Genomic DNA, 14,516 nt, shown 5'->3' on the forward strand with positions numbered 1-14,516 from the left:
CACCGCATGAAAAAGCAGCTACATGAAGCTGTGTCTTTTGTGTTTACCAAACGAGGTCGACATTTCGACAAAGTGTTGTTGGTAATGTGTTTTTGTTTATTATTTGGAGATTGCTGAACCCAGTTTTTATCCGTCTGATTATATTTAAAAATAAATCATACATTATAACCAGTAGTTAGTCAGTACTTGAGTATTCTTTTCACCCAATACTTTTTGTTCTTGAATAAATTTGTATAACTACTTTAACTTGCAATTTTTGGCTATTTTATCCACTTCTGGTAGTATGGCATTAGAAGATAATGACAAATCAATTTTAAATGGAAAGGCTGCAATGAATGAAAGAAATATTGTGGACTTGAGAAATAAACAACCTAAAAGATGAACATTAGTTAAGAAATTGGCAATGCTAATCCTCTTATTTTCTTTTCCATTTTTACGAGCTCATCATAAGTTAAGGTGGGCTTTTTGGGTCTCAATAACACTGATTTCTGAACACGGAACAGAATGTGATGAATTCATATTTGTAAGATTGGAACCAAATAAAAGGTTGAAATTCTGTTAACTGTTTTTACATGGGAAAAGAATCCTCTGCTGTTTGAAGAATACTAAGCAGATGTTATTTTCTTTTAATGTTTAGTATTCATTACAGCTAGTCATAAAGTGAATTATGGGATTATGAAACACCAAAAATTGAGACGGTGCATCTCAAGGGGTTCATCCTAATTGTCATTGTAAACTGAGGACCAATTGGTAAATCCTATTTTTCTATGCGCTTCAATGTCTACCGGTTTTGTAGCAGGAGGACCTTTAATTTTCTTGTCATAAATGGGTTCATTTTTTTGCTTAAAACATGTTCGCATGCAAGAGACTTTTCTGCTAGATAAGATGAACAATTACTAGCGCATTAGAAGATCATCTAATTGTGTAAATGTTTCTTGCAAGTGTCTACTTGCTCCCATGGCTACCTTTCACACTGTCACGAATGATGGGGAAGGCTTTGTAAGGGTTGTCTTGAATTCAGAAACAGACTTAAAATGACTTATAAAAACCTTGTTAGATCAAAAAAAAATTACGAAACTCACGAATATGTAAGGTAGAAGTGAAATGCAACGAAAAAGCTAATATTGTATTGTGATGCAAAATCAAGTCTATCAGAGAACTTTTCTTATACTTATTCACTCTTAGAAGAGAAGGTGATGACCGTCTAAATTATTCAAACTCAGAGAGGCTGGACATCTTTTGCCATCGATGCCAACAAATTAGGTAATATAGGGAAATATCATGGCTGCACACGGCTAGTATAATGGCACCTCTACTTACGAAATTAATTGATTACAGAACTTGTTTCGTAACTTGGATTTTTTTGTAAGTAGAGCAGTACTGTATTTGTTAATTCTCGACAGCATTATTTTTCGTGTTGGGAAAATGAGAACACGCCAACCACGGTTTCCTCTGATAATAATCCTTGCAAAGTCTCTGCATATTCTCTTCTCCACGTCGGCAAGCACCGAGTTCACATGCGCCCATAAAGATATGCATCACATTTTTCTTCTACTGATTGGCTCTTGAAACTGCTTTCATAAGTGATTTCTAGTTTGGTGTCCAAGTGTACAAATATTTCATCTCTATGCTTTCATTTTACAGCTGTACGGCAGCATTCTTAAAGCTAATCAATAATGGATTTTCTTAGTTATTTTGCTATTTTTTTTACTGAATTGTTTTCATTCTCTACCATTGAGATTGATAGAATTCCAAGCCATTTTAACACCCAGTTCTGATTTCTAGCAGCACTGCATTCAGTAAAACACATTCACACCAAGGAACAAAGCAGGGCTCAAGGAAGCAGGACAGAAGGGCTGACGTGCTCTATTTTTGGCCGGCTGTTTAAAGATATTAAGATGAGTATTAGATTTCTCCCTGATGGTGAGGTAGTAATCTTCAAATTCCAATTATTTAGCTGATTCGAGCACCCTGATTTTTTTTCCAGGGAAGAAATATAATCATTCAAAATGAAGAATTTTAGCAGTTTGGAGAATTAAATATATCCCTTTCTCAGTGAACGAGATGAAAAAAATTCAATATGGCTTTCATGCACTACATGAGTGGATAGAAACATTTCACATTGGGCCAGGTTGGATTAGGAATTCCACCATCCCATACATGAGAATCAAACTGGAAACTGAAACAAAATCAATATGTTCCCACACTACCATAAGGCTCTTCACTGTAAATGCTTCTACCAAATTATTCTGGTTCAAGCAAGAGGGTTATTGCCACTTTTCTTCAGTTACGGCACAAGAATGTGTTTCTGTGTCATGAGATCTAAAACCAGCAATTTCATTCTGATTAGAGTATTATAATCCAGCAAAGGAAATATAATTGTTACTATATTTGTGTAATTTATTTCAACTATCAAAATGTGTAGGACATCAATCAATGGCAGCCAATGAGTTTACATAACAAAGTATACACAATATAGATAATGAATGCACCCCGAGTTCTATTTCTGACACACAAGCGAACAGACTCAATGAGAAAACATTAACGAGTCAACATGTGAGTTTTACTACCATCTGCTACTTCATTTCATGGGAGTATTAAGAGAGGCAGCCGCCCTCATACATAAAAACATGTCCTCATCAGGTATGCCACACTGTTGGATTGTGTGTTAACTTTCTCAACCCTGAGGTGAATTTTACCTTTTCCAACTCTGCTTGTGGGACCACATACACTGTATAGAGCTAATTTAGTTACTGCAGCGTCTCCACTGTGAATATTAGTTTCAGGGCTGCTGTGATTCGTCATGGGGGAGAAGAGAGAGCCAAAACTAAGCTTAAAACGCTCTTATATGTTAAATCGGGTCCAGTGCCACTTAAGTTTTATTTCTTTGACCCACTTTCTCGAGTAGTTAAGCGATGTCTTTTGAATTATTACACAGTAATGAATCCAGCTGTCACTCACAAACTGGTACTAAAGTAAGCCACATGCCCACATATAAGCCTGTCTTTATCATGAAGGGTGTCATTTTGTTTAGTGGGAGCAAAGTGGAACATGGCTTGCACCATGCAAATGGTTAAAAAATGGTTGAAGGTGAACCACTTTAATGCAAGTGGAATGTGTGTGTTGGCGTCTTAAAGTGATGACAAAGAAGCAGTGATGGATGAAGATGGACAAAAAAAACAAGGTCCTGAGTGGAATATCCATGACAACGTTGACCACGATCCGGAATGTTTTGATGGGGATGCAGTGTCAAGGAAAGCTGGCCATGAATGACAGATGACATTGAATTTGAAGGGCAAAAGTGCACTTGTTCATCATTAACTTTGAAGTTTGACAATGGTATTTTTCACAATCAAGTCCTCATGTAACATTTTCATTCAGAGCAATAACATTGACACGAATTCTCTAATGACAAATAATCTCTCAAAACATCAAATAATCAAACTGACTGCAAAGGCTCATTTGAAATATTGGCCCTGATGCATTATTGATTAATACACGTAACGTGTAAGAGTCACATGTCAAAACTTTTTGATAGATGCATTGGACAGTGGTTGCACTTGAACCCTGTGTAATGCTGTAATGGGAGTCTTAAAAGTGCTGTATATCAAATCAGCGATGAAGGCTAAACTTCAATGCCATCAGCTGGCGTGTGAATGTGTGGCTCCCTGTGGGTCCCTGACCCTGATCACAGCTTCGACAAAAAAAAAAGATTAAAAAATGTTGAAGACAGCCAAAGTGATAACTCACACGAGCAGAGGTGATGTTAAATTTGATCCCAAACATCAAAGAGGGTGCTGCGAAATTTTCGCTACACCTAAGTGTTTCAATCTAGGATTAGGGAACAACTTGAATACCCATGATTTTACATGAATTTAAAAAAATAATATATATATATATATATATATATATATATATATATATATATATATATATATATATATATATATATATATATATATATATATATAGTTTGTTTGGTGGTAATAAAGACTGACAATCCACCCAAGGTAGATTATTTATTTATACAAGCTATTGCACAGAGTATTTTCGTAACAGCGTTCATTAGCCATTTCGTGTTTTCGAAAGTATTTTCAAGCTTTCATCCCATTAACGAGAAACCAGACACAACTAAGGCAGAAAAACTCATTGACAGACTCAGCATGACGTGAAAGAGAGAAAAGCATTGGCAAATGAATCAGGCTTTATCGAAAGCCTGATTGCAAGATGTGTGTATTGCTAATATAGATATGGATTTTTACGATACAGCTGATGTGGTCAGTTGGTGGAAAGCAGGGTGCTGCCATCCAGACAAGCAAACCCTTTTTAATGAGACATACAAAGACATGCTTGAGAAATAACTGCCAGACTGCCTTCTGATAATTCCCGACACGTGTGATTTTAGCATTTGTTTTTATGTGTATTTCTAGGTCAGAAAGAAGGTTTAGAAGCTCATTTGGCCTACACCTGACCACAACAGACATCTAAAAATTGAAATGCACTCACAAATCAGAACGTGCTTTTTGAAATATACATCCATCTATGACAGCGTTGCAGGTCACATGAAGCTTCCACGGAAGATACTCTTACTGACAATTTGACAAGTGTGACATTTGCAAATAAATCTCAGGGGGCGCTGTGAGAAAACACATTTTCTTTCCTGACAGACACTGATGAAAGCCAAGAGGAGGTAGTTGATCTTTTCCTAACGCTTGTGTGGTGTGTATTTCAGTCACCTTCCGTTTTGTCACTCCCACGCCAGTGATGCTTAACTTTAGGCCGGTGGACCGATTTGTGTCCACTATATCAACAAAGAAGATTAATCGTCTGTGCCGCAGTCTTCTTTCACCTGATTGCATCGTTCCACTTTAAACACCGGTACTTCTGACATACAATTTGTGTTCCACCCCGTTTTAGCATGAACGTCAGGAGAAGATTGGACTATTAGGATGACTATTTTGAGTAGTGTGACCCTCTAGACCACTGAAATTTAAACAATAATTGACGTGGGAGAAACTAAAGGAAGAAGGCACAAACGTACAATTTCTATGATGAGCATTTGTTGACTTAAGTTTTGAACTGTCACATCATTGCCGCTTTGTCTTCGTAATTTGTTTGATTGTTGGAAAATGGCTGCCATTGAAAAGGTTAAGGGAAATGAGATGTTATAGCACATTGTCAAGGTGACCTCAGATTACTTTACCCTAGTCTGAGCTATGTACCAACCTATTAAATTGATTCTTCATACATACACTCATAAAATATATGGGCGTGCATGGATTTTGTACAAATCTTAATGTTTTCCAACATTAAAATATTAAAGTTCCTAATGGCTACTTTAACAAACTTTTTTTTAAATTTATGTATAGCTGTTCGTATGTGAAGCATTGCATACTCACATTCAGTGTAATAATGACAGCAGCGGGAACTATTTGTAACGCCTCATCAGCGATGCATCAAATTCATGAGCTGAAAAATTACTGCATTTATTACGAGTCTTGTAATATTTCATTTTACACGTCCCAACTCTAGCATCCCCCAAACATAGGCTTGGGTTCATTGCTTATTTGTTCTCTATTTAGACAAGATGTGGCAATCTGTCACTGCAGACAGAGAGCATCCTCTCATCTACTCCACGGCAGGAAGTTCACAGAAAACAGCGGTCATGTGGCCTTGCCCTGTGTCTGCTGCCATCTGGAGACGCTGTCACATTAAGACTGATGTCTGGGATTAGGGATACATCAGTGGCCACAAATTCACATTTAGATGTGGAATTTGTTCTCCCAACAAAATATACTTCCCAATGGAGTAAATAAGCAATCTGCTGGTTGCACAGTTTCGCTTGGCTCACAGCGTTCACCTTTTCTTGACCCGGTCTTACAGCAAGTCCCATAACAAATTGTGGCCATAATTGTTATGAAATTACTCACCAGTAGCTCAGAAAGCAACACCAAAGAAAGTCCAGTGGAATATTGTTAAAAAGGAAGAGCTTCCTACATGGAAAGCATGTCACCAAATGTTGTTATGCCCTTCAAATATATTTGTCTTATCAGATTTTCTAAAAGTTACCCTATTAATTGAAGAAAAAAACATAGTTCTACAGAAAAAAAAAGAAAATAATCGAGTCATTCACTTCCATTGAATGTGATAGCAATACCAATGGGTTCACTCACCAGCCTTCAATGTTCAAACGGATTGGACGTCTATCATCGCAATGTGCCGTTTTTAAATCATTGGTTCATGAAACAAGGTGGTTTTGCCCATTGACCCAAAAGCCATCTCTGGGATTAGATACGTTTAAAAAAAAGTTCATGGACTTGACTATTTCTGGATGTAACTAAAGCGGCACATCATTCAGGTTGTCTACTAAATAGCACAACATCCATATCTCCAACCTTCAACTTACTTCCTGGGAACATTAAACATCTGCTTTTAAATGATAAAATAGCCAAGCAGTCACCTTGAAAGCAGTCAACACGCTTGTGCTTTAGATTCAAGCAAGCAACAGACAGGAATGAATTCTATAGCAAGAATGCACAACATAAAACAATTTGTATGACAGATAATCATGAGTGTGCTGCATATGTTATGAATATTGATATGTTCAATACAAAAGTGTAGCAAAGGGGAGTTTGTTTGTATTTTCTGTTTGTTTGTTTTTTCAGAATTTCTTCTGCTTCTCCAATCTTGCTACACTCCTCAAAAATGCCTGTTTTACTTCGTTTGAATCCCTGCTTACTCCTCGGAGTCACCAGAGAATTGCGCTCTTGTATAAAAACAAGAATATAAAAGAGCAGAAAAACTAAAATATTTTACTTGTACAACTATTGATTATTTTTTATATGAAATTAAAAGGCGTATTTTCAAGAAGTACTGCAATTTTTAGACCGAATGCTACAGTAAGTGCTGTTGCATTAAATGTAGTGCCCATTAAAACCTTATTGTTACCTTCAAGGTAAATTATGATTGTGCTGCAATTTGCTTTCAAAACACTGTCAGAACTGTGCTTTCTTGATGTTTCCTGTGTTTTTGGTACTGCAGATATTTTTAAAACATCTCAGATTGCGCTGTCTAGGTGTCAAAATAGTATTCTGGTGTGACTGTTTTTGAAAGAAAAAAATAAACTTGCAGTGTGCCAGCAGTAATAATGGCTATAAAAACAAAGAAATGTCTCTTCATGGAGAGTAGAATGCAAATAAGAGAAAATGATGGGCATTATATCATTTCTTTTCACATCATTTAATAGCCTGGCTGCTGCTAAAATTGTCATGCAAGGAGAAAACACATCTTGTGGCTAATAAGTGGGGCTCACCGTTATGAATAATAAACCATTGTTGCCTTTTAAAATTAAAATATAAGCGCAACAATATGGAAAGCATTTTAAAAAAAATATTGGCGTACAAATCATTTTAATAGCCACAAAGAGAGAATTGCACTTTTGTCATTGTCCCAATGAATTCCCAAGGATATTCTGACCTGATTCATTTTATTTTCCATTGTTTATGGCCCTAGAATTCTTTGCGTTTGACCCAACAGATTGTATTGATCCTTTAATACTTAAACAAAGAGAGTAGAAAAGGTTAAAAAAAAGAGATTCCGTCGCTACTGATCAGTGTGTCTTGACCTGCATTCAACTTAAAGCCTCAGATGTTTAAGTCAGAATCAGGAACGACTAGACAGACTATCACTGGTTTTATGTTGGGAGTTTTATAGAATAGGACCTATTACATGCAAGAGGGATTTGAAGACCTCTTAACAGTTGTTAGTTTTTTATTAGTTAACAGGACTCGGCTTTAGGTGACCATCTGCACTGTGAAAATGAGCCATTTGCTTGAAGGAGACATCAATTAAGTCATCAGGGTAAAAATAAATATTTGCTGCAATGATCTGCTTGCGAATATGTATTAGGTCCTTTAAGTAAAAACAGCAGAAATGTGTTTACCCAGCAGAGGACAACAATGGGTCTATCAGACGAAAAGCCTTCTGTTTGTGATTTCCCAAGGCATAATTTCCCTGTCACTATGCCATTTGATTATAGCTTATCTATCCTGCACAACATAGCGGAAATCATATTGGATTGTGGTGGGCTTTATTGTTTGCACAAGTCCACCTGCTACACAACCAACAAGCGGACGATTTGGCACAGACATATGATCTCTTTCCCACACGATTGAGAGAACATCTGAGCCCTTGTTTCTCTGCTGCCTTCCAGCAAGAAACATTTGCCATTATTGTTTGCTCTCATTTTTTTTCTTCTTTGATTCCAACTTGTAAATGTAATTTTTTTCCCACCAAAATAGGAAGTAAAGTAAAGTTGGGAGAAACACCATTGCAAGAGACAGCAATTAAAATGACATTTCTATAAAATGGACATTAAAAATGTAGGAATGTAATCAACCCACACCCATTCTAAAACATTTAGTAATCATAAACTCTATTAATGACTCAATGGTACAGATGAGGATAAGTCAATGCCGACAAAAGATATAAAAGAAACAGAAGAGAAGCATACTCAACATAATTACAAAGTAAAACACATAAAAATAACAAAATTCACCTAGTGAAAATATCCTTTTTATAGAATAAAACATATCCAGAAATCAATTTTTCTGGTGTATACGAATGTGGAAAAATGTAAATAAACACAATCCAAGAATAGATTTAATTTTTAGGACAATTTAGGGTACAAAGCATGGAAACGCCTTTACTTTTACTTGCTGCTCTTGTTTCTTATACACAGCATGACTCCAGAAACAGCCTGCTATATCGAATGCCACAATCATGCAGGTCATTAGTGAATGAGACTACTCTCAGTAACATCCACTAACAAATCAGCAATGTTTGAAGGTGAAAAATATACCATACACACACACACACCTAGAAATCAAATGGGGGTAGTCAAGGGGGTGACAACAAGTCAGGAAAGAATTACAAACTTTGTTGTAGAATAATTCACACACTGTGACTCTATTAACTACACGGGGAGGTTCATCATGTGGTTAGCATAGCATGTCAAGTTCCCAAGTGAAGCAAAGTCCGTAATCCACCATAATAGTCTGATATGTTAGGAGGATCAAGCCAACAGAGGAGGGAGGCCGACGTGACCGCTGCATTTGAAGCCATTACTTTGACAGATAGCTGGTCAAGTTGGAGTTTTAACTGCAGGGCATGTGTGACTTCCCAGAACTGGCATCTTGTAAACAATGATACTTTAAGAATGAGACTTTACATTTATCTTTTCCAGAGGAGTGTAACATTTGAAATTGTCTACCAGATCAGCGTTTAATCTTGCAAAAAAGACATAAAAGTGTATCACTTCTTCCATGTAGCACCCCAATAGATAAATGACAACAACAACAACAAAAAACAAAGACTATGTTACTTGCCATGCCATACATTCGTTATTAGAGTATAACATAGTTGGTGAATAGATTCGCAGGTGATCTGAAACACCCGGCAAGATGATTTTGTAGCTCCTACTTTGTTATAGACACCAAAACTGATGTTTGTATTGGTGATGGTGTTGCCGCTTTTCATTAACCGAACACTTAACTGTGATTAAAAATAACAAATTAAGGGGCTGGAATGTGATTTACTCAATTAAAAAAATAATTGATTGGCAGCACCCATTAAAAATTACTGTACTATAATTACCTACTGAGATTGCAGCAGGTGTATCCATCTTTGTATTCTCTTTGCAGCTTCATGGCTATGGCAAAGGGCTGGAGCCTATCCATTGCACAGATTTACTCTCTATGGGTGTAACGCTGAATAAAAGATGATCTTATTTTATCCGATATCAGCTGACTTTGAGCAAAAGGTGGACTATACCCTTGCTTGTGCGCCCGTCAATTGGGGAACAATTTAAAATACCATATATTGACTGTATATATCTTTTCAGTTTGAATTTTAACATGTGTAAAATTGGTGTGCTTATTCCATTTCCAAGCAGGTGAAGTCTTTTTTCTACACGGTTCCAGTTCATCAAAACTCCCCTGATTAGCTGTAGTAAACTGAGTACAATTGTACTCATCTACAGTGCGTGGCAACTTGTTTTCTGCAGTCCCAATTGAGATAAACACTGAGAACGGTCTTCCTCCCTGCGTGATGCATGTAAGCATCTATGAACAGTGTGTGTGATACATGTAGCTATATCCTTCATGCAAACAACACAGTAGTGTTAAATCAACTATATAGTCAAGGCATCTGTTTACTTAACCGTTTTCATGTAACTACAGCCTAAAAAAATGAAACATGACAGACTGTGGGTGGTCAAAGAGAAAAAAAACATAAAGCCGAGGTGAGTATTAGTCACAGGCAAAGATAAAGCATGAAAAAAAGTGTTACTTATAGTCCGGAAAATACTGCACCTAAAATATTTAGTCGTAACATTTTAGATTTTCGACATTTATTTAGGGTTTAAAATGATTTAGAATGAATAGTAGAATTAGACTAAAGAATATTAGAATTAGACTAAAGGGCAACAATGAATATTCAGAATTCATTATATCCAGCTGATGAAGATTGTTCTAAAAGTGCCAAATATACAACTCGCATTGTCACTAAATATGACAAAATGTTGAGGTTTTACAAATAGCTGTAGGGCAATTCTTGGAGAAAAACAAGCATTCACATTTGCACTCTATTGTTTTGTGCCTGTCACAAAGTAATGAAGTGTAGCTCAAAATTATGCATGAAATGTTCATCGAGCCAGCCTCTACAACAGGATGGGTACGTGTACTTTTGAACTCACCGGGAGCTGCCATTGCTCACATCTGCAGCGAGTGGGTAAAGTAGAGACACATCATCTGATAATGGAGGCAATGCTGCAGTACGAACCTGTTTAATGGATTTATAATCTATGCTTTTGTGTTGGTCCATGTCACTGATGGCTGAGCGAGCAGCGTGATCATGTTTGGGAATTATAGAGTCATTTAAGATCAAGTTGAGGAGCGCACAGTTTGTGCCTGATGTGAATTTTTATTCCACATGAGGTGTTAAGTTGGGGGCTGAAACCCCGACAGCTTTTTACGCCTCCACTCTCATCTCCCCAGCTTGTTCCAGTTCCTAATCGGGTCGTCGGCAGTCCATTATTATCTAGGTTATGAAGTTCCTCTCACCTTAAGAGCAAGGTGACATGTTCTGGAGGCAAGGGATTCATATCGGGCCAAAAGTGTCACAGAATTGCGCTATCCGAGGGACTCGATTCATAAAACACAATGCTCACTTTTTCTCTAGCACCATAAGATAAGGCAGGTTGTGTATTGAGGAATATAGAGTTGTCTTCTGGGTTTTCTTCTTTAAAGACTCTTTTTAATGAGCAAAGATAAAAGGCAAAAGCAAAGAAAGAGAAGATAAGCTTTTTTTGGCTTCCTGGGGTTGCGGCATCATGCATAGAGGCAGTCTAGAGAGACCCGCCAATGTTTTATCCAGCAGAGACTCTGTTAGATGTTGTGGAGCAAATTTAATCAAGGTTACAAACAAAGTGAACATCTTGGCATCAGTGATATACTTCTGTGATACAGTATCGAAAAAAGTTGGTAATCCGAGATTTATATTTCTGCTTGTATACAGTCGTGCTATGCTTTGCGAGAGTGATATGGATGTTGAATTTGAATAAGTAATGAGAAACAACTCATAACGATAAAGAAAATGAGTCAAAGATTGTTGTACAGAAATATTTGACCCAGAAATCATAGCTTTTGCTGTCATCAACTGTACTGTTTGAGCTCTGGTATGCGAGTGAGGAAAGAAAGTGGTAAAGGCTTGAAACTATTTCTTCTTTCAAAGTGGGAAATATCTATTCACATTGGCAGATGAAAAATTGATAAAAGCTCTGTTTTTCACCACGCATTCTTGTGCCACCACAAGTGGCCCAGGTACTCTTCCAAAATGAAGAACGGCTGAAATGGTTAGCATTCCAGACATTACATTCTGTATTTTATGTGTGGTCTGATATATGACTGTGGCCCTAGAATTCTTTCCCTACTTATTACTTTGATTTTCCAAACAGTAGAAGTCTTTGAAACTTGTAAAGGCTCATATTAACATAAAAAAGATTTGTATTTACAAAATGCAGTTTGATTTGTATAGCTCCTTGCATTGTTATTTTGTATTGTATTGTGCAGTTGGCCCTATAGCAAGCACAGCAAAAAAACTTTTCATTCAACTCTTCTCCTTTGAGGAAAAAAGTTTGAACAAAACTGGGTCAAATTCTCTATATAAATAGCTTTAAACATTGGTGGAAATTTCCATTTGTTTTCTAGTACCGGTATACTTGCAAAAATGCTTGACTCTCAAAACATGTGGCCGATATTTAACCCAAACTGTGGACATGTAGTATATATAAGGTGGATGACTTCATATAATTTTGGCATTCATCAGTTTCTGTTTCTTCCCGTCTTTTTGAAAATCTGTGACAACAAAACAGTTCCTCCTCTCCTGATGAAAGGAATGTTTTCATATGTTCTGACTCATTTTAATTGGATGATCCTTGAAAGTAAAGCCGTCTCACATGTCCTCCACCTGACATTGATGCGGCAGATGTGCTCATACCTCTTGTCAAATGAGTGGAATTGGAAACTGCACATTTTCATTTCCCAAATGCAGCTGCTTTATCTGCCCCGGATCACCCTAAATTGCAAGTACCTCCCCACTGCTTGACATGCGTTTAGTCTCAAGGATTTTGGATGCCGGCAACATGCTCGTCCCCTTCCACATTTGAAGAGTGAACTTGCAAAAAGGCTATCATCAGTCTCTGACTCAAATTATTAGAGCGCGGAGAGTAGGTGTTGGCGCCGGTCAATGAAACCCGGCTAGTATTTATGACACCTTGGCTGATGTGTTATTGAGACAATAATATCAGAGGAGATCCTTATTACGCCCTCCCGCCCAAGTATATGAATGCCTACTTCATCTCCACATTTTAGCATAAGCGACAGGCAGTTGCATCATTTAACTTCAGCTCAAAGCATTCATCACTTGCCTGCCAAAAAGATGGCAGCGCACAGTATGACAGTGACATAACGCCGTAAAATGAAATGGGATTGTATTAGCAGATGGCAACAGGCCTCGATGATAGGCATGAGTGGCTAGCCTTCATTATTTTCCCAACCCACATTTTCTCATGCGCTGACAGTTGGAGCAGTTATTTGAATCTGTGCAATCTCACCTCTAGGCGCCCATCAGTCTGCACAATGTTTTCATGTCGTAATATTGTGTTCTAGCGTGCAGCGTTCACGATCCTCCCATTGGAAATCCTTTCTAGGACGCACATTCTCTTTCCAAGATCAAAAAGACTCCGGCAACCACTTGGCCCTATAGCAAACACAGTAAAAACTTCTCATTAAACTTTGCTAAAGCATGAACAAAACTGGGTCTAATTCCATGTATAATTAGCTTTGAATATGTGTGTAAATTTTCATTTGTTTCATAGTTCCGCAAAAGTTGCAAAAATGTTTGACTTTTAGAACATGTGGCCGATTTTCCCTATTATGCAGTGCAGTGAAAAAGTATTTGCTTCTGTCTCAAAATGTTTCGTCTTAGTTTTTCCATGTCAATGTTTAATATCACTGCACAAATAGAAATAGCAGACAAATACAGATAGACTCAAAACATTCATTCAAATGCACGCACACAAATACAAAAGGCAAACAAGGCAGAGGAATGACACCAAAAAAGAATTTAAGTAGCCCGTTTCATTCGCGAATTAGAACTGTCTAAATTCGCTTATTAAAAATATATATATATTTTATAAAAGTCACTTGCCCAGAAGGGATTTAAAGTTTTAAGTTTCAACTTTTGAAGAGCTGTTCAACATAACATAGAAACTAGAACTAAACTCACTCCTACAAGTAAATGTTACATGGCTTGCAACAACACCAAAGCAATAATACTAAACCTGAAAATAACTAAACCATTAAGATACAAATTGAAAAGACTCCAGGAGCTAAAAACAATCTAAACAAACGTCGATCGGTAATTTCAAAAGACATAAAAATCTGAGACATCATTTGTCAACATCATTATTTTAATGAATTTAAAAAACTACCTAGTTGGACAGAAAAGACAACTGTACTGTTTGAAATAGTGATCAGCAACAGAATTTGGTATTTTCTTAAATAAACTATTCCAAATACTGTCTGTCAATGTTATTAAAAATATCAACATTGTAATGATGGTGCTCAAGGCACGCTGTTTGCTTTGAGACAAATATGAAAGGCGGTTTTTTTTTCAACAATAAAAATCAAAGCCTGCCCGCAGTCATAACTTGCCCCCAACAGAGTACGTATACTGTTTTCTCCATGTGCATGTCTTTGAATGCCTCACCTCAGTACTTGTCTGAAGGAATATCAATTGACTCTTGCCAAAGGAAAAGCTGAAAAACTAATAACTACCATAATACGATAAAAATCAAAAGAGACCTTTGATGAAACCAGACAGCAATACATTTTAAATACGCATTCATCATTGATATTCACCCTTTTTAGATGTTAACGCTTTTCCCTACTCGCTTC

At 37.0% G+C, this 14,516-nt stretch overlaps 1 long non-coding RNA gene across 3 annotated transcripts in view; it reads right to left on the reverse strand.

The window, feature by feature from the left end:
• The window catches only part of LOC144085559 (uncharacterized), a 60,528-nt gene that overhangs the window by 12,795 nt on the left and 33,217 nt on the right, over nt 1-14,516 (reverse strand). For all 3 annotated transcript variants that reach the window (XR_013304182.1, XR_013304180.1, XR_013304183.1), the window contains exon 3: nt 13,172-13,317. This is a non-coding gene — a long non-coding RNA (uncharacterized LOC144085559). The remainder of the gene's footprint in view (nt 1-13,171; nt 13,318-14,516) is intronic.

This window comes from Stigmatopora argus, chromosome 12, assembly GCF_051989625.1.
Source record: "Stigmatopora argus isolate UIUO_Sarg chromosome 12, RoL_Sarg_1.0, whole genome shotgun sequence".
In the NCBI taxonomy this organism is placed as follows: Eukaryota; Metazoa; Chordata; class Actinopteri; order Syngnathiformes; family Syngnathidae; genus Stigmatopora; species Stigmatopora argus.